Here is a 21,192-nt window from a genome sequence, read left to right as displayed (position 1 = left end):
CTCTCTGCAAAACTACTAAAGGCATATTACGGCAAAAGGCAGCACAACTCTAATTTATAGCCTGGTGGACAGCTTTTTTATGCCCGAGGGCTGTACGTGTTCTTTTTTTTTAACTTGAGGGTTGCATTCTAGCATTATAACATCATAGTGACAGCTCCATGCCAGTGAGTGAGGCACTGGTGTCATCATGCATATGGCTAGGGGAAAAATAAATTAAAAGAAGGAAGGCAGCCTGCAAAAACACAACAAAAGGAATCACACTTAAAAAAAAAGTTCTTAGAAACTCTAAAATGTGTACAGTGGGGGAAAAACCCCTTAACGTGATGGTAAAGCTGTGTTGCTGGAATTTGGCAGTCTAATGACATCCAGAAGCCCCGTGGGCAGGCGGAGCCTACTGGCAGCCAATCCCTGCTTTACCAGGCAACTCTCTGTAGCTGTTCTTCAGAGCTTTCATTGCCAGAGCACCTTCTGCTGTCTCTACAGTAGGAAAAGCAGCTTCTGAATCTCCCCCCTGTCCAATTCAATGATATTTCATTTGTAACAGCCACTGGGTAAAAGGACTGGTCAGGATGCCTGCCAGAAGCAGCACCGCCACTCATCTGGGAGGATGATTTGGTAGAATGTGCCAGGCATAGTCATGAAAACCCTGGGACCACTTTATGGCAGCTATTTCCCTTCCCAAACACCATTCATTATTTTCTAATAAGCAATTACAGTTTCAGTGAAAAAAGGTTAGAGCTGTATTTTTCCCTCGATGAACTGATAAATCACTTCCTCCTTGTCATTATGCCCCATGGCCTGGAATTCTTTTCAGTGGGAGCAACTGTCCTACACCCCACAAACTTGGAATATCTTGGAGTCCATCTAAAGTCTGGCTCAATATTTGGAAAAGAAACCAATCCTCCCAAACCATTTGGGTTGATACATTTCATTCAAGGCGTTAAAACTAACCAAGGAAGATCAGGTACCAAGAATTATTTCAATATTTTGGACTATTGACTTCAATGGACAGAAAGAATGGAGAGAGAGAGAGAGAGAGAGAGAGGATGCAATTAGAAGAAAGGTATGAAGTAAAAAAAGTGAAATCTGAATGTAGTAAAATCTATTTCATGGATATGCCCATGTAGCTTTCTGGACAATAATACAGAAATGATTTGTTGCTACCTTCTGTGTGGATGGGTAAACTTTTCTTTCTTATTTTTGACTTTACAGTCAAGCTTAAAGTCCTGTCAGCCCCTGCTAGTGTTCCATGTAGTTTATTAACCAGGTTTGGCTGCTTAATTTTTTGAGATCAACCAAGGTTGTCTAGATGCTGTCACATAGCTGGCTGAGGGATTGGTGTGCTTCTGCAGTGGGACAGGGCTCAGCTAAACCCTTTGCCTTCACCTCCAAACCCTTGAAACCTTAACTAGAGCCCCATGGCCTGATAGCTTCATATGTCAATGACATATAAGTCAAGTGGCTCTCAGTTTGGTTCCAAGTCAATTTTGCCTTAAATCCAGGGAATCTGGAGCTCCTCCAGGTGAACCAGCTGAAATAAGCTGAAATCTGTTTTGGAGCCTCTTCTGAAGGGATTTTTGTGCATGGGTGGTTGTTGGATATAAGGACTTTTCTCTACCTGTATCCAAGCTGAGTTGCTTCCTTTTGATATATATGCTGAGTTCCTCTTTCTTTATCTTTTAGATGTTATGCTTGTGTCATTTAACAACTTTTAACAATAGTTGTAATGGGCTGTGAGAATAACCTTGAGAGACAGGAGGAAGAGCCGCAGCCTGGACAATGGTCCGATAAATGAAATCTGAGCCCAAGCCAGAAATGTAATTTGAAAAAGCATCCCAGAACTGACCTTCCCGAGTTCTCTGGAATGTAAAGGCAGGGAGGGGGGAAGCACTTTCAGACTTGCAAGAGTCTCTTACCGTAACCTTACAATAAAAGTGGTATTAGCATTCGTGATTTTGGTTTCCTGGTCTGGACTACCTTGAAGGGTTGACACCTTGGGAGCAGTGATGTGCTGGTAAAAGTTTAAGAACTGGCTTTGCTGGCTCCATTGCTGCTGCCATGCTGCTACCCCCCGGAACAGCTGATTGGCATGCTAGGTGTCGAGACTCAGCTCTGCTCTCCTCTGAATTGCAAAATTCCAGAAAATTTAACAAATGGCTCTCGCGAGCTGGTGCGAGCCGGCTTTAGCACACCATTGGTTGAGAGTCTTTTACTGCCTTTCTGTTCTTTGATCGATATTTTATCTGGGTATATATCTGCTGGTCTTCTTGTTTTTATGTGCTGATTTTATAGGATTTTAACTTTTTTTTTAAATTTTCTAATTTGTTGATCTTTTATTGGGGCTTACCTTAAAGCTATTTGCCCATAAGGGGAAAAAAATAAAGACTAGAAAAAACACTTCCCTTTGGTTATTACAGCAACCATTTTGCAGAGACGTATGGTGTTCTGAGCAGAATCCGTTTTCTTTTTCGCTGTGTAGAATTTATTCTCCATTCAGCCAGTTGAACTCAACAGTGTACAGATGGAGTTACTCGTTCTCATTTTACCCATCTAGGACCTCTATGCATCAGTGGTTTGTTAGAATATTTTTCTCACAGATGTCCCTGATTTCCAATTTGGTATAACACCCATATGTGGCCAAACTAGCTGCTGCTATGCTGTTTACCTTCCATGATATACATACCCATTCTTGATATTGATCTAATGCAATTCTTTTCAAGGTTTTAGCATAGCATTTAGGCTAACCATTCTCCCTCTCTTACACCAACTTTGTAGGCTAGGCTGAGGGAGAATACAAAAATCAAAGTATAGTGTATAGTAAAGTATACCGTATATAAATATATATATATATATGTTATATATAAATATATGAAAAAATATAATTATATATATATAAAGTATAGTGTATAGTAAAGTATACTGCCCAGAGTCCCCCAGTGGGAGGAGATGGGCAGGGACAAATTGGATGGATGGATGGATGGATAGATAGATAGATAGATAGATAGATAGATAGATAATAATTGGATGTCCTCCATAGGTTGCTCCTACTAGTTAGGTGGCTGTCAGGGGGTCTCCAGACCCAAGGCCTACATCTGCTGTTGTAGCCCCAGCCATGAGGATTTTAACACAGATCTTCTGGGACCAGGACTCTGCACATCATCCAAAACACTGCTGTGACTCTGCTCATACAAAATGAAGAAGAAAGGTCAATGCACAGATCAAATAACACCTTAAGTAAACAACACAGAAATAGAGTGTTACTTTAAAGAAAAAGATATGCATATATACTCCTTAAAAAGAAATTATGAAGTAATTTGTGCAGATTCCAAAAGGGCATAATCACAGGATGCCCATCAAACAGCTTTTCCTGTAATTACTAGCCAGTTACAAAGTCAGGCCTTATAACATCACTTAGCATACACTAATTAATCACTTAGCTTTTCTAGCATACTATTTTGTGCTACAACAATTATTAGGTACAGATTTTAAAACATATAATTTGTTGGTACTTAGTAGAAAAATGAACTCCTGTCTTCACTGATGAAGAATATTTATTTTCAGCAAGGGACCAGATCTGTTTCCCATTCAGTAAAAGTAGCATCTTCAGACAGAGTGTGGTCATGAAAATAATGAGGAAGTTTTTAAATGCATAAATTACCAAGCTTGCATATAGATGCAAATGATCAGATTTTAAAACAGATTATGAGCCCAAATCAAACGTATTTATTAGAAAGACTATGAAAATAATGCAAGCATATTAAGAGCTTCTGCCATAAAATATGCTAAGTTTTCTTTGACTGCTTTTTGACGATGACATAATCGCTAAGGGAGATTTGGCAAAATGCACCATATTACTATTGAAGAGAATCTGAGCAGTGGAGAAACTTCACCCCTCAGGGGGCCATTTTGCACTTCTCCAAGCAGAAAGCCATTGCTGCCGCTCAGCAAAGTCCTGCTAAAAGAGTCAAGGTGGCACATGGGACAGATCAGAGCTTTACCTTTTATATTAATTGGTGACACTGATGCATGTACAAAAGGGGCAGGCCTTTGATTGTGTGGTTATAACTCTCATCTTGACTTTCTGGACCTCCCCTGTGAATGTGGCGGCTGCAATTTGCATCAGCCATAGCAAATGTAGGCCACCAAAAAGGGGAATTATGGAAAGAAAGCAGGCTGTGTCAAAACTGGCTTTGGATCTAACCAGGACTCCCTTTTCCTCAGAATGGCTAATTTTGGACTCCTAAACTGTCCAGGATTGCTGTTGACATAGCTACATTCTCCCCAGTGTTTTCTGGGTAAGATTTCTTTCCAGATGAGCTTGACTTCTAGTGACTTCACAAACACACCCCTTTAGCTTTTGGGGTAACAGTACACAACTTGTTTACCAGTGGAATGTTTCTTTGACTTCCCAGGCTAGTCTATGGTAGGTCTACCAAACCTGAGCTGCTAAAATCTGGACAAACATTAGATGGCAGCAATCAGCCTTCTGTGAAGGCATTAGGACTTGTTGCTGCCCAAGTCTGCCTACAGTCCTGGGATTTCCTAAAGTTTCCCATCCAAGTAGTGACCAGGTCTGACTTAGCTTTTGAAGATCAGCCAGAGTCAGCTAAATGAGAAGGTTAAACATTTAGGTATTGTTTATTTATATGCCACCCAACCCCCAGAAACTCTGGGCGGTTTATAAAATGTAAAAAAAAAACATTTAAAACAAGAAAACAACATAAAACAAAGAGAGCAAAGATGGCAAAGGTAACTAACCCAGATGGGAACAATATGAAATATGAAAGGAAATACCTAGGTAACAAAGGACTTCCTCAGATTTTCATACTTCCTACTTTCATGTACTTTCTGCTCAAGTGAGTCAGCAGAGAATTAGTGGTAGATCTGCCATTTCCCCCCAACCCCCATCCCACAACCTTTCTTCAAGTTGTTCTCTAAAACAGTAACTTAATGGACAAAAGTGGAGAAAAAAGTAATAAGACAAAAATACCACCCCCACCCCAAACCCATATACTAAGAGAGAACCATTAAAAGAGAATCCAGATGTTATGCAAGTACATAGTCTAGTAGTTTGACCTGTATTTTACTCTTGACTTCACTGACACCTGCCTTCTGACATACCACAATAAACACCAGCCATTATGGGAACAAGTGGGAACAAAAGCTTCCATTTCCATTTTCAGTCCTATGCAAGTTGTAATGTTTGGGCTCCCAAATATGGCCAGTTAAGGTGCTTTCAAATCACATTTTATCTGACTTGCATCAATAAGCCATAATTAAAATTAGTCTGCAATTTCCAGAAAGTTTTTTTTTAACCCAAGTGAATTTCCCACAACTTGGGGACTGATTTTTAAGCAACAGGGGACAATATTAGTAGACTCTATTTAAAACTGTTGCCTGTGATGTAAGATGAAATTCATTTTGAAAGATCTTGCAGATTTACTCCTATAGAAATCATAGGGCATTTCTTTGATATCCCTAGTAGGGAGGTGCTCATGAAAGCACCGTTTTATTCCAACATTTGAATGCATCTATGTAACATCTGGATGTTGTTCCTGCTACTTCAGCAATAGAATCTCAAGTTCTTCTGTTTGATTATGGAGCCTAGGAATAAATTACCACCAATGAAAGCTGGTGCTAAATAACAGCCTGTATTACTAATTAGGGTAAATGTCGTAGCAAGAGCATGCTGACATTGTTACAATTAATGGCCCAGTGCATTACAATTGAAATGCCTTTGGAAATTAATGGAATGGTATTAGTTGGGCTGTTGAAGAGATTGAAGGAGATGGAGTCTATCATTCCGGAACGTTCTGGAGCAGCACCTCCTGTCATCACATTAGAACTGGAGGCCATGCCAGTTCTTTATGTCTTAAAGAGTTTCTTCGTTCAACTAGTTCTCAAATGAATATGGCACCAATGTGTTTATTTCAGATGGAAAAGGGGAGGGGGGGCAACCCAGAGGCATTTGTACACTGAAGCAGAAAAAGAAGATCACATTCCGGTATGTACCTCTTGTTGTTTATTCGTTTAGTTGCTTTCGACTCTTCGTGACTTCATGGACCAGCCCACGCCAGAGCTTCCTGTCAGTTGTCACCACCCCCAGCTCCCCCAGGGACGAGTCCGTCACCTCTAGAATATCATCCATCCACCTTACCCTTGGTCGGCCCCTCTTCCTTTTGCCCTCCACTCTCCCTAGCATCAGTATGTACCTACTGTATAGCATTTGGCTGGTACTCTCCTGCACTATTAAGCTCAATGTCAATGTCCCTTCTTTCTTCTAGGCTCTTTTGACTTTGTATTCTGTCATTACAATCCTCCCCAGAACAGCAATGCTAGCTGCCTTGAATACCATTTTGCTCCAGTATAAAAATGGGATACAAATTATATTAACATTTTGCCAAAATCATACAGCTTAGGCAGCAGATAAGTTATGCAAAGTACATAGGGCACTATCTTATTTTCTGCCTTATCTGGAGGAAAGTGGATGAAGAGATGTCAAGAATTTTGTACTCACTACTGTTTCCTTCATCTCCTCAATTTCTCTTCCTGAGCTGAGGGCTCAGGCACTTCAAACTGTTGTACATCTTGCAGTGGTGACAAATGAAAAGAATTCAAACAGATTCTCAGCAGCATGATTACCCCTCTTTATGAATGTAATGGGCAGTAGAGCAGGCAACGTTTCTTGAATGTGAAATATTTTGAGTTTAAAATGGTTGGTTTGAGTTTGAAAGGTGTCTCTGACCTTACCAGAAGTGTTTTGATACCATTCTGGCCACTCTGAAAATATTCTGAGCTTCAGTTAGCTCCATTTTGGATTTGAATCCATTATTTTGATCTTGGAACTCTTTCAGAATGGTTGGAACAACACTTCTGAATTCAAAATAGAGTGTTCTGAATTTGAAATTGGGCTTTAAATGTTTTGAATTGGGGTATTTTGTGAACCAGTGTTGTTACCTAATGGGTCCATCACCTTGCTTCTGCTTTGTATATTCAAATATCTATATCTATCTATCTCTCCATGTTATTAGTCTTAATACAGTATTATTACCACAATATGTTCCTCAAAATCTCCTTTCTACTCCCCTTTGCATTTCTTTTGTAATCCCGGCTGAATATGATTTTGAATTCAGGATTTATCTTCTTCATCACATTGGCTTTGATCTGGTTGTGAATACAGGAAATCCAGTTGTTGGTGGCTTGGAACTTTTCTCTGTATATGTCATTTATCATTTTTAATTCCAGCACACCTGTCTTATGCTTGGCATAACGTAGTAATCACTGGTTTTGCTAATGGAATGTCTATCTCAGGTGATTCAGTTGCCAGGTACACTGTTAATGATGTTTCCTTAAGCCAATTAATAGGCTGATCTAATAAAAGATTTGCCTCAGCACTGTTCTTCTCTGCAGCAGCTTGAGATTTGATTTTTGCTAATAGTCACAGATATTTGGAACTTGCATGAAGCCCATGTGGTGAGCAGGAGCAGCTGTGCTAGGTTGTCTTAAGCATGCAATGCATTTTAAATATATTGGTTGAGACCCTTTGGAATCTTACCTTACAGCTTCTGTGACAATAAAGAGGGCGCTTGGGTGGAGCATTATCCTGAAGGGTAGCGATCCATTGAATTCTAGATAGGTGAACTTGGAGCAAAGATAGCTGACCCTGTGGATGAATCTTTGTCCCTTCTAATTTGCTTCTGGTCAGCCCCTGGATTTATTTTTAATTACCAAGTCACACATTTTTTGTACAACTCTCAAACCATACAGAGCAAGGGAATGAAATATGGGCAAGAGGCATATTCCAAGGAGTTACTTATTAAGAGATAACTGCAATCATTCACTCTGAATGACTCTGCTATGGGGCACAAACTGGTAGGTAAAAAGATGTGGAAGCTGAGATCACACCTACTGAATGCACAAAATAATAATGCTGAATCTAAGACAATGTTTGAGTTAGATAGAAAAAAGCAGCCTTTCTCAACTTTTAGACCCTGGAGAAACCCTTGAATATTTTCCAGGCCCCGAGGAACCCCTGCACTTTCAGGCTCAAATATAGTCCAGAAGTTACAAAATTATCATATTCGTTTCATGTGTACGCCTGTATATATAGTACGCATTAAGAGTGTTCTTAAACTGAAAATAAAGAATGAAACTTACCTCTTTAATGTGAAGTTGCCCAAATTTGAAATAATTTTTTAAATAAATTGTGATCTCCCAGGAACCCCTAGTGACCTCTCGAGGAACCCTACGGTTGCACGAAACCCTGGTTGAGAAACCCTGGAAAAGAGGATAGCAAGGCAGCTACCCACCAAGGCCCTGGTAGGTATGTTAAGCCAACATAGATGGTGGGATTTGTTTTTTGCATATTTTTACCCACAGAGTTTGGCAAAACTGCATTTTTAAAAAAGCAAATGAAAGGAAAAGGATGTGTACCTGTATTGAGATATGTGTTTGAATGCATATCCTAACATGGCAGAGTTTAACCAGCCAATAGTCTTCAGTGAGAACTAGTTCCTGTCCTCTGCCTCAGGAAGCAACAGGCTGGGGTAACAGTTGCTGAAAAAATGGAAAGAGGTTCTTTTTTTAAAGCAATCTTCCCTCAAATGGTTCTCCAATCAATATTATATTGAAGAAAAGGTTGGTGTAGCACTTAGTGATATTTATGTTATACAAACAAAGTTGAGTCTATTTAGCAGTTTCTGGGTTTCTCTTTATATTTCTTTTCAAAATACCTATTAGGAAAGCTGATATAAGATTCCACTCAAAATGGAGGCTATGCTTTCTCTCCATTTATTCTTCTCACCCTCCATTCTTCCCATCTATTGATAGGCAGGTGTCCTTCCTTTCTACAAGGCAAGGAAAACTGTGGCAGTCAACTTCTACTCATAGTAATGTAATTTTTAATTGCCCAATCATTTCCCTTGCCTTTAAAACAAATAGCATGAAGTTGAGCATGGACATAAGAGACCTGAGTTGATTTTAGGTTCTGAAAGAAGCTGGCTGCCTTTATCAGCAGACTCAGCTTCCACCGCTGCTGCGTGGGCCACAAGGGCTGAATGTCCAGGTCAGACAAGATGCCAACACTATTAGTTTGATTTCCTGCATTGTTTTATTCTCTGATCTCAGAACTACGGACCTTTCTTTTCAATAATTTGATTCGGGTGTCAACATGATAAATGGAAATATGACCCCAAATCATTTCAAGTTTTATTTTCTTCATCATTATTTATTTTCTAATCCTATCTATTCTTGTCCTCTATTTCAATTCCCCCTCTGACTTACAGCCAAATGACCTTCCATATTCTTCCTATAATTTCATAAAGTCTCTCCTTTCCTTGTATGCTAATGCTTTTGTTTTAATGCTAACCTATTTGGAAACATGCCAATGTGAGTAGATTAATAGGTACCCCTTCGGTGGGCAGGTAACAGCGTTCCATTTAGTCATGCCGGCCACATGACCATGGAAGTGTCTATGGACAAACACCGGCTCTTCGACTTTGAAACGGAGATGAGCACCGCCCCCTAGAGTTGGACACGACTGGACTTAATGTCAAGGGAAACCTTTACCTTTACTACCCATCTGTACTTGGGAATCCCTTTGCATAGGCTATTTTTCTAAAAGGAAAAAGACATTTCTGTTTTTTCCTTTTTAAAAATAATATAGTTCACTTTATCTTAAAAACAACAACAACTATGACACTCCTCCCTAGAACATTTTATATGTTTTGTGCAATTCTGTTTATTGCTCATAGTCCTCCTTGGTTCTTGGCTTAACATGATTAGCTTTGAATGTTCTTAGTCCAAGGCTGGTGAGTTGGTTATATTGGAAATATGTGCTCCAAGCCACAGATGTAGCTGGTGAACAAACAATAAGTACTCCAGAAAACTCTGAATCCCTGTTCACATTTCCGGTTATCTCTAGACTCAAATCTCACTATTATTCTTTGTAGTGAGTCACTATGAATAAAAGTATCCCTGGTGTGGAGATAGTGGTTAGCAAAAGGTTCTTCCTCCCACTCTCATAAAATTAGTGCTTGGGAATGAATCAGTCTAGCTGAATAGTGAGTAATTCAGGTCATATGAGAGCAAACACTTCCTTACACAGCCCATAGCTAAGCTGTAGGATTTGCTATGACAAGAAGACCACCAACCTAGATAACTTTAAAAGAGAATTCAGCCAATCCATGGAGGATAAAGTTATTAAAGGCTACTAGTCATGGTGTATTAAGGATATCAGATCTGAACAGCAAAAATATGGATGTCAGCAGATGGTAGCAAAGAGATTTAGAAACTCTGCTGCCATCTAGTAGGCATCTGGAATTTTGCTGCCCAGATCTGGTAGCCCAAGCTATAAGTTGATCCCATATTGGAAACAGTTACCTCTAGACATCTTTCTTAGCTCCATCTACAGATGTTGGGCACTGAACCTAGGGCCTTTCATGTGCAAGTTCACTGAGCTACAGCTTTTCTTCCACTGGTGTCTAAAGCAGGCTTGAAAAGTAATACATTCTTTTTTTTTCAGGGTAGATAGCTTTCCAGCAGTGAATTAATCCGTCTACTCCTCTCTTCTCCTCCTTCTGCACCCTGCTAACCCTGGCAGCTTCTTGCCAGGATTCTCAATGCAATTAAATCTAGCCCTCACTGAGTCAAATTCTCTGCACAACTGAATTATTTTAACTGGGCTTAAAGCTAAAAACCCAGTGCTCCTCCCCAATCATGTTCATGAAATGAAGCTAAGCTTAGATCAGGATGTTTGAATTGTAAACTCATTCCATTTTTTTGTAGGCGCATTAGTCCTGGTGATAAAAGTTCCTAGCCTGTCTGATTGCATTTCCTCTGAAGATCGCAGAAGAGCTAGAGTATTAAGACGGGTATTGCATAGATCTGAAGATCTGAAAATGACCCTGGTTCTATAATGCAGCTCTTTTAAAGTATCAAAAAGAGACCATTGCCTTTCATAGACTCATTTCTATTGGTGTTTGAAAAATCTCCGTGCTTTATTACTGACTGTTCTTTGATAATCCAAGAGCTTGACAGAATAATCCACCCACTGGGAACCGGGAGATCCAAAGGTGGAGAAACTAGCAGGGCAGAACAGAAGAACGATCTTGCTGGCTTGCTTTCATCCTCTTCCCCCCTCCCACTGCAAGCAAAGGAAAGAGGAATTCATTGTGTAAACCAGTTCCATGGCTGGGAGGTTTCTCCCATATAGGAAGACTCTGCCAAAGGCACTCTTCTTGGGGCTCCCTTTTTGCTCTGACATCAAAAAAGCCCCAGGGCCTAGGAGACGTAGGACAAAAATCCTAGAAGATGCTGGAAGGGGCATCTGAGGTCAGGTCTCTTTTTCTGAGGGGAGACTGCTGTGCTCTGCTCTGAGAAGGAGAAAACTAGATTCCCTTCCCCTCAAGGTTATTTGATCCCCCACTGACCTCCTGGAAGAGCAGACGAAATGGTACTTTCTGATCTTTTGGCCTGTATAGATTTTAGATAAGCTGTTTAATTAGTTGCTGTCATGACCCATTTTGCCCACGTTTGAAAATCCACGTAACATCCCCCAGAGCTAGTGGACAAACGGCAGCCAGATTAACAGATCAGTGCATCTGCATGGTGCACTATAAATCAGAGGATATTCTAAATGGTATTCAGAGGTATCTGCAGGAGGGTCAAAAAAGTCAAGGTGGTGGCCACAACCATGCAATGAAAGCTCACCCCTTTTTTATGTATATCACAATGTTAATAATAATAATAATAATAATAATTCTCATAGTTGCGGCCACCATCTGGACTTTTTTTGAATCCCTTCCTGTGCACACTCTGTTAATGCGTTTTCAGTATTGTTTTCATGTAGGCTGATAATGAAACTTAGATCTTTGAACAAATTTTGGCTCCTCTCCCTTTTATCTAATAATATTAGGTGATTGTTGTTGCATTTAACTATGGAAATGATACAAAATATAGCAGTTCTGAACAGAACTACAAGTTCTTCTAGGATGGAACTGGATAACAAGCAGCCCTCGCTGTGCTCTTGAGTATTCCTAAGGACCCCTACTCATATTCCTATCAAATTTTGATGGAATGGTTTGCCACTGAAGGTAGGTTTTGATGTGATTAGCTCTAATTCTCACCAGCTCCTCATGCCATCAGTGCTGAAAGAACCTATGAGACTGATCTAGGAAGTTGTCAGCCCTTTGAAGTAGTCCAGACAAGAAACCAATAGCACGAGTACTAACACTTTATTGGAAGGTTACAGTAACAGAATCTTGCAAGTCTGAAAGCGCATCTCTCCCGGCTTGCCTGTTGGCATTTTTTTTCTGCTCTTGGCTACCATGGTAATTAAGTACTTCCTTAAGCATCGGCGGGGTGAAGAGGTCAAATTTAATTGTCCTCAGTTTAGGTGTTAATAGTTGCATTGCCTGAGGGGAAGGCAGCTTGCAGGACTTTTGTTTAGTTTTTAGCCTTGCAGCCGAGTAAGCAGATCACTCCTCTCTGAGAGCGTGTGTGCATGCACAAGCCTGTAAATATATTTTTGTGCTTTCTGTAAATAAATTTATTTTTATAGAAATGCCTGGTGTGTGATTTTTCTGATCTCTCTGGGCCAAATGCTTTCTAGCACTCTGCAAGATTGCCTTCACTTTCCAGGGAACTAGGGAGGGTCCCTTCTGAGGCGCTTTCCATTCCCCCCCTTCCTTCTGTGGGCTGAGATGTCTCTTACCTGACTGTTGCCCTGGCTCCTATCTCTCAAGGATATTCCCACAGACCATCACAGCAGTACTACTCACATGGTCTATTGTCTTGATTCAATATAAAGATCTTGCCAAATCCGACTTCTTTTGTCATGGTACTGCCCCTTTCAACATATCAGTCAGCTATTATCTAATTTATCCAGGAAGGAGAAAAAGCAACCATGGGGGAAAAAAATTACCAATGCATCAGTAGCTAGCAGAAACAGCATTGCTATCCAGGATTAAACCACCACCACCACAAAGATCGGCCAATATTTTTTGTTTGTGTTTCTTTCATCTGAATAGCTATTTCTATTTCTCCAAATCAAAACTGGAAAACTCTCACAAAGTTCTGAGCATGCTCACTCCATTCCACGAAGAAGTCAACTTATGAAATATAACAATATTGATTAAAATCAAATAGCTCAGTCAAAGTCCATTTAACCCATTATTCGTTCTCTCACAGGATATTTTTCACAGGAGCCTCCTTCCTGCTTTTGTGATGTGTATGAATGACTATTAAAACAGGATAGAAGTTGAAAATAAATTGGAATTGGCGTTACTCCTCCATGTAAGTGCTGATTCTATACAAAGCTGTGGTAGTAAACTACAGAGGGCATTCAGAGTGTAAGCCACCCGGAGTCACCCTGTATGAGTTGGGCAGCCATATAAATTTGTTTAATATATAAATTAATAAAAATCAAAAACAACCCTTACAGTTCTCTGTCCTCCATATGAGGTACAGGTAGGCATTGATTTTTAAGGCACAGATTGCATTTAAAATTAACATGGCCATTTACTCTTAAGGCCCTATTTTTACAAGCTTAGTATGCCTGCAACTATTCCAGGATAAAGCCCTGTTTCTCCTGTTCGTTGAAATTCCATCCTGAGCTAAATCAAGCTATGGGGCTTGAAAGAAAAAGCTCCAGATCAAACCAAACTGGACAATAAGTATGCAGGCCAGCAATAATATTCATAAACGTATAATGCCATTATAATTTGTAGCCCAACTCACTACAGTTAAAGCAGTGAATTAATATTAATAAATAGTAACTCATAAATGCTACAGTGTAATATTCTCTCTAATAAGATACTACATTGATCTACAGCAGCAAATTACAATTTTTTGATAAGTAATACCGTGCTTTTGAGTTGATGAGGTAATTTAAAACTTCCAGAGGTTTTGCTAATGCTGACTGAACAGAAGCAGTTCAAAGTTTTAGTTATTTTACATATCAATTGGGAAAAGTTATTCTTTCAGCGTCTCTCTTTGGCTTTGTTTCATCAAATTTTGTCAGCATAGGTGTAAACATGGCTCCAGGTTCATAAATCCAAAACAGACTCAGTTGTTTTAATTAGAATTTGGTTTGCTAATATGGTTATGTTTGTTCAATCTAGGAAGGGAGGGAAGCCCCAGAGTTGAAAGGGTATAATATTCAGTTTTATCACCATTCAACTGCAAACACCTTTGAGAGTCTTCACTAATTAAATGTAAACATGTATCTTTTTTTAAATATATGGATCTGAATTCCAGTGTGTTCTGTCAACAAGTTTAAATTTTGTCCTGACCTTGCACCTTTGTCCTGGCCCTGCCTAATTTTTGGAATATGACTCCTGGCAGACCAATCAAAGGTCCAGAGCTGGCCTTTGTTGGATGACATCTGAAGGATCATTTTTAGTGCCAGTAAAGACCTTCACTCATAGAAGAGGAGTGAGTGGTGTTTACCAAGGCCCATCCTGGCCTACATCCTATATTGTTCTAAGTAGTGTGCTTGCTAAGTTGTGGAAGTAGGGAGGCTGAGGTTCTTCTCCCTCAGCCACTAAAACTTGCTAAGTGAGTTTGGGTCAGTTCAGTCTGCCTCAGAGGGTGTTCTGATGGAGAAAAAATAGAGAAAAGAGTACTCCTGGAGGAGAATCAAGATTTAAATCCATTAATAAAGAATAGTAATACATTTGTAGTGAGCCTCGTGTGGCGCAGAGTGGTAGGCAGCAGTATTTATTTATTTTTATTTATCAAATTTATCACCGCCCATCTCCCAAAAGGGACTCTGGGTGGTTTACAATAAAGTATAGCAACCGAAACTCTCCCCACGACCCAAATTCGATCCCAGCAGAAGCTGGATTCTCTCTCGGGTAGCCAGCTCAGGTTGACTCAGACTTCCATCCTTCCAAGGTTGGTAAAATGAGTACCCAGCTTGCTGGGGAAGGTGATGACTGGAGAAGGCAATGGCAATCCATCCCGCTATAGTCTGCCAAGAAAACATCGTGAAAGCAGCATCCCCCCAAAGGGTCAGACATGACTCAGTGCTGGCACAGGGGACCTTTCACAATATATCCATAGGTTCATTCAAACAGGACAAAGGCCTGGTATGCATACATACACAAACATATGTACAGGTATAAGGGTCAACAACCTTTTGTTAGCCAAGGCCTACACTTTGGCTAACAAAAGGAGGAAGGGCCAACAGCTGCAAAGTGAACAGGGTGCTCCATGTCAGGATCCAGTAGTAACCAGGACTGAACACAAACATTCAAGGGGCAAGTCTTTCTGAGTTCTGATTAATAGATGTATTAAGAAAAAGATTCAATTGATTACCAAAGAATTTCAGTGAGTATGTTTGTTTTCAAATATAAAGGTAATACAAAACTATTTGTTGCCATGTAGTGATCTTCTGGATTTTAGCAGTCCAGATATGGTACCCCTAATCTTCATCCAGTGGCCCACTTCACTCCAGGGACACCAGTAATTTAGACTGTCTAGACACTTAATCCTATATTCAGGAACCTACTTACAGCAGAAACCCACAGATACAACATGGCTAGATAAGGTGCTTTATTATAGACAAGACAACAACTATATATGCGCAGAAGATCTCCGTACTGTAGAGATAGATAGATAGACAGACAGACAGACAGACAGACAGACAGACAGGATTCTTAGCCTTTCTCTGCCACCTTTTTGAATCAATGGATATTTGGCCATTCTCTTCCCAGCTCTGAGACTGGGAAACATCTGCTCAGTGCTGGTGTGATGGAACGATCTAACCTGAGAACTGCTGGTTCCCACCTCACCAGCTTCACCCCTTGCTCCTAAACACATCCCTTGGAGCTTTGTTTATGACTTTCCTCATACAAATCTGCATGAATATTAAAGTCTGTGTTGGTGAAGGATTCTGCTTTAGATTCTTTCTACCAGGAGGGTTAGATGCACTGGTGTATGAAGCCTATTCTCTTTGGTAGTGTTGGCTGAGGAATGTCTATCCAGGATAACTTACTTCCACATATGTCTCCTTATTTTCAGGAAGAAAAGTAAGACTTTAAATCATGGTGTTTGTAGAAATGTGATTTTTACAATACTCCCTTTTGTGGAGAAGAAAGGGATCAGATCTAATTCTGATCCACAATTTTTATTTCAACTCTCCAGAAACACATTTGTAACAAACATAAAATGACCTCTAGGTGGCAGCAGCTTAATATGAATGTTAGGATTTCCAAAATGGGAGAAAACAAAGCTATTTGGTGAACTGTTTTCTTTTGTGAAGTTTTGACCTTTTTCTGTGCTGATGACTGTAGGGATGTGTGTTTATGAAGTTTCAAGAACCCTAATGTGGGATATCAGACAGTAAGGAAGAGAAGCAGTAGGTATATGAACGGATCTAAATGTCAAGAGCACCCTTGCAAATTTCAAGTTGGAGGCCCCAAAGATGAGAATGAGTTCATAGCAAAGTTTGGATTATACTGTATTAAATTGCAAAACAAGATTGCACCAAAATTGTCCCCTTAAACACTGGCTTTTATTTTGTAATTGACAAAATAAGTAGAGTGGGAGAAGGATAGTAGAGACACTACTACATTTGGAGCCCTGCTACTTTACAGCATTTGAACCTCTTAACGTGTTGGATTACCAACTTAACCTACTCGGCCTCTTAACCTGTTGGATTAGTACCCAGTCCCTGATTATTTGCCATGCTAGTTGCAGGTTATGGGAGTCGTACTCTGAAACTTTTGGGTTATACTAGGTTGTATATCTCTGGACAAGGCCAGGAGGTGGGGGAGGTGAAGATTTTCATCACTGTTTCCTGCTCTCAGTTAAAATGTACAGATTCCCCCCTCAATGGTGAAACCAATACTAGGGAATGAAATACCATGGGCATAGCTATTTGGAGATGGGCTGAAGGAAAAGTGGGTTGCATCCACAAATTCCCGCAACATATTCTGAGGATGTCCCATTAAAGTCCCCTTTATCATAGAACAAACTATGAGAGGGGCTGCAACGGAGTCTTCTGCCCCCACACTGGGAGGTAGGGAGGGAGGGGGCAGGAGACCCCTATTCACAGAGCTGCTCTCCATTCATAAAGAGAGAAGCCAAGCATCCAACAGTCACTGATAGGACTGCTCAGTTAAGCAAGAATTCATTGGATCTTGCTATGAATTCCATATCCTGGCCTTGAATAATCTTATGGCACATACTTCCGTGTCTCTATAAGCAAAGTTATCAATGCAACCTTATTTATTTTTAAGCAAGAGATTAGGAGTATTTAAAATGTGCACCTACTGAATAAACATTAATTTGAGTTTCAACTGCTGACTGCTGACTACCTGGACATAGCCATGTTGTTTTCTTTGGTAAAATACAAAAAGGTGGTTTATCATAGTTTTGTTCTGTGATGCCTTTTAGCCTTCCCAGCCCTGGGATTCTCTGGTGGTCTCCCATCTAAGTGCTGGCCAAGCCAAATCTTAGATTTTTTAACAGGAGGTTGGCTAAGGATGGCTAGAAGCTGCCACTAAAGGTAGGCTATGCTGAATGCGTTAAATTCCTAAGCCTGTTTAATTTTTCTAATGATAGTCACATAAACCAGAGTTTGATCATACTCCATTACAAACAGTGATTGCGATAGACTTGTAACAGTGTCCCTCCACTGTCTCTCTTCTGCAGTAATGTTTAATAATGTAGGGGGGAGCAGTGTGAAAATCTGCAGCACTTTGCATTGCTAAGTGTAATGAGAGAGGAAAAGATGGAAGAACGGAGGCAGGAGGCACAGGGCTGCCATTTTCAGTATCAGACACCTTAGTATCTGATTCAGTATCAGTTCTGCCTTAGGTGGGTAAAACCAGATTTTCCTCTATTTCCATAGCATCTGGCAGAATATAGGTGAGTGTGATAGTCAGCCATCTAATCCCTTGTCATATGGCCAACTTGGTATCTTTGAATCAAAGGTCAATTCATGTGTTAATTTTCTAATGGGAAGCAACTTCCAGCTATCTTCAACCACCAGAGATCTACGTGACAGTCAGCCATATAGTAAGTTCAATAGACAGCAAATGACTCTCTTGCTGTCTTAGACAAACTGATGTATCAAAAAAGCTGGGAAGGGAATGCATTTTAAGGCTGTTAGGTTCATGTAATCATAGTTTGTCTGCATTTCCTCCTCAAGAGCAACCTATGGAAACCCAGAGCTAATATTAAGAAAATGCACAAGAGAACTCACTGTTTCTCTATGCTGTGAACCAGTCTGTTGTAAATAGCATTTTCCATTTATTGTGTTGTGAAAATATCCAGACATTTTGCTACCTTCCTGTTTAGCTGTTCTTCCTCCCCTTTGGAATAAAAACAGTTAAGAGGGATTTTAGAGCTGAAACCAAACTTACAATAATGTTTTTAAGTTCTCTGACTGGCATGAAATAAATATCACTTGTACTTGTATTCTAAAGCTTTTTGTGTAGAGCATTGTGGGCTGGTTTTGTTTTATCAGCAGCTTGCTTTCTTCCACCTGCTACTTCAACTAATGCTTAATTCAATAGGCACTTACAGGTTAATCCTCCTGATTGCATAGAATCGGCCTTAGGGACATTGAAATTTATTTATCATATCAGTGTAGCAGCTTTTCTACAATAATGCTGGGGATTATTCCATTTTAACTTCTGCCTTCTGATAATGACTAGCCTAAAGACCTTCATGGAGAGGTGAAAATATGAAAAGAGGGAGGTCTTCTTGGTCCAAGGGTGACATTTTGTCCACTATCAACCTGACAGTTGACCTCAAAAAACAGTAGTTGTGAAGCAGGGAGAAAGTTGATGCTCTATCTCTTTGGAAAGGCACAAATGACTCCTTTCTTTTGGCTATTTATTCACCTTAGGAATTTAATCATGGATTCTGCGGAAAATCTCTAATTAAAATCTGCACAGTGTCTTTGCATTCTGGATTTAACTTCCTTTTATGTCCTCATAGGCTGGCATTAGAACATGATCTTGGCACTCCAAAATGTGACAGTTGTACATTGCTTTGCCGCACTGTTGTAAAAAGGCTCAGAATCAGGTATAATCAGCTAGGTTGGAGGTTAACCTCCCTGGTCTAATTGGAGTTGTTCTTGTAATGAATGGAAATGTTTCTTCTCATCATTATTATAGGACAGAGGGAAACGGGAGAAATCTTTCAATGCCTCCCCCCTACTTTTGTGGGAAAGAAGCTGCTTTCTGTTCTAATAAAGCCTGTTTAAATCAGCAGTTAATTGAAAGATTATCTTCCCTCTGAAAGTGGGAATGGCGTTCATATAAAAACCCTGTACAGTAACTTAATAGCTTTGCTGCAGTGACTCATGTCTGTAACAGAGGAGGGAGGTTAAGAATTGTTGAATTCAGGCTGGTTCAGAGGTACCTCCAGGACAAGAAGAGAGAGAATGACACTTTTACTGTCTTATGTTTGTCTGGGTGGATCACACAAGCCACTAGGATTGATCTGTCTCTATTCTGGTTGCTACCATAACTGCATCACACATGATATATGAGGCAGGCAGGCAGGCAGGCAGGCAGGCAGGCAGGCAGGCAGGCAGGCAGGCAGGCATTCTTTGCTGGCATCTGAAGAAGGCTGTGGAGGGTAAACTTGTGATATGCCTAAACCTGATTAAGGTTTCTGCAAGGTTTCCCCTTTAGATGAGATTACAGATACCCATTCTCTGAGGTTCCAGATACTTCCCTCAGAGCAGGGATGGTCCACCCACAGCTTATGGGTCCTTCCCTGGTGGCCTCTGATTATGCCACTGAAATTACTCAGGAAAGTGGATAAGTTTTGGTAATACAATTCAGGAGAGTTTAGAGTGGGGGAGGCTCCCTACTCTCATTTACATCATAAAGTCCCCCAAATAATGTAGGGGGAAAGGCAAAACCTTGTCCCTGCCCTTGACATCATTAAGTCTCCAGATATTTATTGTACCCTTCTGCAAGTCAGGAAGTTGTGTGGCAGCTCTCAGCTGCCTAGTCCTATCAAGTGTTGATCAACCCTACTATAAATTGCATGCTTAGTGTATAATTACCCAACAATCTGTGTTGCTTGCAGTTCTTTCTTGTGATCCAATGGGGCATAAGCTCAATGGTTTAAACAACTTCAGGAAATTAAGAAGAAAAATATGTATCCATATAAATATTCCTGGCTTGTTGGTTTTTTGCCTTTTGTTCTCCTTTGTTGGATGCTAACAGCTTGATTGCATTCTGGCATTGGTGCCAGCTTCACAAGGATGGATTTGGCAATCAAGTTATTACATATAGTGCCATTTTCCTTCATTTTTGTTCAGCCAAAGAGGAGTGAACATTTTGTTCCTGCCTCAAGGATCAGAGTAATAATTAACATTTACTGCTTTGGCCAATGAAGGTAAAGGACATACCCATGATCCAATCCAACATTTTTTTCTGTTTGCATCAGTATTTTAGTGACTTCCAAGAGAACCCTAGAGCTATTTAGGCTATTGAAGCCTACTTCCCGTTCAGTTAAGGAATCCCAATTAAAGCATCCTTGCTAAATGTCTATCAGTCCATCACTGAAGATGTCCAAGGAACCATTTTAGGTAATTGTGCTCAAGACATGGATGTTCGAACAAAAATTCAGGAAATATGTGAATTCGCTTTGAGAAACCATGTGTGGCCTGCAGAACTGGCTGTTGCCCTGTTTTCCTTGAAATCCTTGAAGAAGTATATTTTAGAATTTATGGGGACACAATCCCCACCATTGTCAGCATTCTTAGTGGGCTAGAACATGTATCTATCCCAGTCTCCATTATGACTCTTATGGATTGCCATCTTGAAAGATGTTCAGTAGACACTGACTTTTAAATGTGTAATATTACAGGTGGTGGGGAGGAAGTCCTTGCTTCTCCAGGGCTCTTCTCACTCCTCCGGTCCTCTGTTAATCACTTGATTGATTGAATTGATTGATTGATTATGTACCATCAAGTCATTTTCAACTTGTAGCGACCACATAGCTAGATTTTCTCCATGATGATCTATTCTTAACCTGCTATTTCAAGTGTCCCAATGGTGCACTCATCACTACCATAACTGAGATCGCTACCACCTTGCTGCTGGTCATCCTCTTCTCTTTCCTTCCACCTTTCCCAGGATTCTTTTCCAGAGAGCTGGTCTTTGCATAGTGTGCCCAAGGTAGGATAATTTGAGCCTGGTCATTTGTGCCTCAAGTGAG

This window comes from Candoia aspera, chromosome 1 (genome assembly GCF_035149785.1).
Source record: "Candoia aspera isolate rCanAsp1 chromosome 1, rCanAsp1.hap2, whole genome shotgun sequence".
NCBI classification, from domain to species: domain Eukaryota; kingdom Metazoa; phylum Chordata; class Lepidosauria; order Squamata; family Boidae; genus Candoia; species Candoia aspera.
This window is presented reverse-complemented; position numbering follows the sequence as displayed.